Source organism: Vulpes lagopus, chromosome 18 (assembly GCF_018345385.1).
Source record: "Vulpes lagopus strain Blue_001 chromosome 18, ASM1834538v1, whole genome shotgun sequence".
NCBI lineage: Eukaryota > Metazoa > Chordata > Mammalia > Carnivora > Canidae > Vulpes > Vulpes lagopus.
Window position 1 is genome coordinate 45,399,533 of NC_054841.1, and position 4,823 is coordinate 45,404,355.

The 4,823-nt window shown below is 33.9% G+C and overlaps 1 pseudogene; it reads right to left on the minus strand.

The window, feature by feature from the left end:
- Positions 1–4,027: 4,027 nt before the first annotated feature.
- On the minus strand, positions 4,028–4,476 carry LOC121478388 (annotated as a pseudogene).
- Between the last annotated feature and the right edge of the window lie 347 nt (positions 4,477–4,823).

Below are 4,823 nucleotides of genomic sequence, written 5' to 3' on the forward strand. Positions count from 1 at the left end.
ACTCTTAAAGTCTATTTTGTCTGATATAAACATAGTTGTACCAGCTCTCTCTTTTTTGTAAAGACTTTATTTACTTATTTTAGAGAAAGAGTACATAATTGGGGATTAATCGAGTGTCTTTATTATTCCATTTTTGGCCTCCATAAGTAAATTGTGCATTCTTTTATTATTCTTCTAATGGTTGCTCTAGAGATTTCAACAAGTACCTTGACTTATTAGGGTCTATTATAAGTTAGCAACATTGAACTTATTGTTAAACTTTTAACCTACTCCCCAGCTACCTTTACGATTTCCTCTTGGTCTTTAGTTTTCATCAGTTTTAGCCTGATATCTGTAGGTATGGTTTCTTTGTATTCATCCTGTATGAGGTTCGTAGTGCTTCTTAACTCGATGCCTTGATATCATTTATCAGCTTTGAAATAGTCTCAGCTGCAATTTCTTCAAATACTGCCTCTGCCCATCCTCCCCCACACCCCACTCCCCTAGGACACCAAATTCTCATGTTTAGACCTTCTCACTGTGTCCAATATATGTTTGGTGCTTTTATAAGGGGATCATCAACTTTCAGCCTCATGTCTGGGCAATCTGAGTGGGCTCTTTGTGGATAAAACTTCAATATTCATAGTTTTGGATATTTCTGCCTTTGGGGCTGTTCAAATTTCCAGTTGTGAAGTATTCCAGTCTTCCTTTCGTATGGAGAACATTTGACTTCCAGCTTTCTGGGAAACTCTAAAAGAAGAGTGAGCATCTTAGCATGTAGCATTTATCTAGGCATTTGTTCAATTAATCCCTCTGTTTTTATTATGTTATTACTGTATTAATTGTCATCCTGGCATCTTCCAGCCCAGTGACCCCATTTTAGATTCTCAAACAACGTCTTTCTAATAAAAGCCATGAATTTTGGTATAAATCTTTTATCAATTAAAAGAAGTTCGGGATCCCTGGGTGGCGCAGCGGTTTGGCGCCTGCCTTTGGCCCAGTGCACGATCCTGGAGACCGGGATCAAGTCCCACATCGGACTCCCGGTGCATGGAGCCTGCTTCTCCCTCTGCCTGTGTCTCTGCCTCTCTCTCTCTCTCTCTGTGACTATCATAAATAAATAAAAATTAAAAAAAAAATTAAAAAAAAAAAGAAGTTCACTTCTGTTCTTGATTTGTTAAATTTATTATAAATAGATATTGAATTTTATCAAATTATCTTTCTGTGTTAATTAAGAAAAATCAGGTAATTTTCTCTTTTATTTTATTTTTATGGTGAAGTGCCATCCTTACTTTCCTGTAGTAAATCATACTTGATATCGAAATATTTTCATATACTATTAGATGCAGTAAACTGATATTTTACTTAGGATTTCTGCATTTACATTCACAATTAAGTGGACCCATGATCTTCTTCCTATTGTTCTCATCAAGTCATAGAACCAAAATGATGGGCAGCCTGGGTGGCTCAGCGGTTTAGCGCCACCTTCAGCCCAGGGCCTGATCCTGGACATGCAGGATTGAGTCCCACATCGGGCTCCTCTGCCTGTGTCTCTGCCTCTCTCTTTGTGTCTCCCATGAATGAATGAATAAAATCTTAAAAAAATAAAAATATAAATGATGCCATAAAAGAGATCAGGCAATTTATATTCTTTCTAATATTTTCTTTCTATATTTTCTTATATTCTTTCTAATATTTTTTAATATTCTTTAAGAAAGAACTAGCTGCTCTTTGTTATTTCTTCTAAAGAATTTACATTAACTAGACGTGTGAGGTTTGGGGAAAAAAATCTTTGATCATGATTTCAATTTATTTAATATTTATTAGTTATTTAAGTTAGCAACTTCTTTTTATACTAATTTTGGGATATTATTTTTTTCTAGGAATTTGACCATTTCATGTAGGATTTTTATTTCATTTACATACATACATACATAATATTCCTGTATTTTATTTAAATTTCTAGTGTGCCTGTGTTTGCTTACCTTTGCTACTCTTTTGTTTCAATCCCAGTATGGTTAACATAGTGTTGTATTAGTTTCAGTATCCTTTGTTATTCTTTATTTGCAGAGGTCAGCCTATCTTACCCATCTTTTCAAAGAACTCAGTTTTGGTTTCAGAACTCTTATTATTTTTTCTTTATTTCATGAGTATGTTCTCTATATCCTTCTTCTTTGGAACTTTCTCCAAAAAAAAAAAAAAAAAAAAAAAAAAAAAAGAATTTTAAGTAGGCTCCACACACAACATGGGCCTTGAATTCACAACCCTGAAATCAAGACCTTAAGCTGGGATCAAGAGTCTGATACTTAACCAGCTGAGCTACACAGGCACCCCCCCAAATTTTTTAGTTGAATATTATTTATTACTTATCTTTCTGGCTTTCTAATTAGTATATTTAAAAGCTTAAAAAAAGGAGATGTCTGGGTGGCTCAGTGGTTGAGCATCTGCCTTAGACTCAGGTCATGATTCCAGTGTCCTGGGACTGAGTCACATATGGGGCTCCCCACAGGGAACCTGCTTCTTTGCCTATGTCTCTACCTCTCTGTTTTTTATAATTAAATAAAATTGAAAAAAAAAAAAAGCTTAAAAAATTCCTTGTAAGTGCTATGTTTAGCTATGAACCACAAATTTTGAAAAGTAGAGTTTAATTATCATTCAGTTCTAAATATTCCTCTACTTTTTTATTGATTTCTTTTTTAACTCAGGGATTAATAGTATTATATTTTTAATTTATAAATATATCCAATTTTTAGCTATCATTGGTATTCATTTCTAACTGATTCCATATGACAGAGAAAATAGTCATATCAAGAAAATATAGATATTGGTTATTTAGAATGTATTTAGTTTCCTTTATGGCCTCATAAATGTCTTATTTTCAAAAATATTCCAGGGGTGATCAATAAAAATCAATCTCTCTCTCTCTCTCAATATATACCTATATATGTCTACTAATTCAAGCTATACTAGACTGTTCTAATTTTTGTATCTCTGCCTATTTTTAGTCTATTTGGTCTAATAGTTTCTGAATGGGCTGTATTACACCTCAAAAACACGCTTTATCTAATTCTCTGTGCTGCTCTATCAGTTGTTGCTTGATATGTAAGGGCCATATATAGTCAGGATGGATATATATTTTTGTCTTATTATTCCTCTGCAATTATAACATTTTGTTTTGTTGCTATATTTTGCCTTAAATTTTATTTTGTTGAATATTAAAGTTGCTACACCAACTTTCTTTTGATTCATATTTTCCTGGTATAGCTTTTCATCCTATTTTTTCAAGTATTTTTCACCTTTCCATTTCAAGTATTTTTCACCTTTCCATCCAGGCATCACCCCTGTATATTAGATTTTTAAACCCAGCCTAATAGTCTGTTTTTAAGCCACATACATTTATTATAATTACTAATATATTAGGAGTTAGTCTACTTCCTTTTTTTATATTTTCTATTTAGTGCATTTTCTTTTCTTTCTTTTACCATTCCTTTTTTTTTTTTATTAGAAAAACTATTTCTGCTCCTCTCATACATCTTATTGTGCAGGAAACAGTCTCACACATATCTGAATAATGTACTGTCACACTGTTTAAAGGCAAAGCACCATAGGTAAAGCTGATCACCTGTCCAGAGTTCTCAGCTTATGGGATCTCACTTCCTGATTTTACATTAATTTTTGAAAGTCAGAAATGTCGTCTCCACAAAATGTTAAGGGGGCTGTAAGAAATAATCACTTTATTCAAAATTATAGTTGTGGAAATGGGAGTATATTTTCTTTAAGAAATGAAAAACTAAAAAGAAAATGCCACTAAACATCATTGGTGTGTCAGTACAGGCCAGCAGGAGAAATACTGTGAGAAGTTTGTCTCTTTGATACCAAGAAGACATTCTAGTTCAAGCTTTAATATGATTCCTATTTCTCACTAAATGCTTCTTTTCTGCTGCTTACTCTTTTTCCATATTTCACATCAGAGGATTGGTACAGCCTTTAAAACTTCATTAACAGGAGTAAATCCAATATCCACAGATTTCTTGTCAAAAGGCATTTTTCAACCTATCAGGTAGCCTGGCAGTTTCATTCTCATGAATACACTAGCCATGAAAAAACTCAATAAGACACAGACGAATCCAATGAATAGAAGAAGAAATCTATTGAGTTTTGGAATGTTTGGTGCATTCGATCGGCCCAGGATTATGAAACCTAAACCTCCCACTGTAAACAGGAAGCTGGATGCAAGTCCTTCCATAATATATTGTACATTTACTCTGTAGGCCAAGAAAGCTACTGGTCTCTCATGTCCATGTTCATCAGTCATAGAACCAACACTTGGAGGTCCAACAATAACATCATAAATTATTCCTCCGGTGATGAGGAAGTAAGACACCACCACCAGAGCATACACGTCATGGCCAACAGCATGCGCACCCAGGACAGCTTCTTCAGATTCAGGTTGGGGCATTCGAGCACTAAGAACAGGATACTGTACAAGGTCTCCATGTTGGTGGCGGCAGGGGTTTCTCTCTCCTCTTTTATCATTCTTATCCAACAGATGAAATTTACTTCTGGTAGTTTAAAAGGAAGCCTCTTCATTCTTTTTTATAGATATATATTATTCCCTTGAATGAATGTGCTGTGATTTACCTAATTCATCCACTGTTGGTAGACATTCAGGATGTTTTCAACTATATTACAATCATATCCTATTTCAAATAATGAAAAACCCTGTTCATACTTCCCAATTCAAGTTTGTCTTGCGGATTTACCTTTTTTCTGTATCTTTGGCTCCAAGAATTTATGTTAACTAACTAAAATTTAAATAAAAACATTTTAAAAAGAAAAAGAAC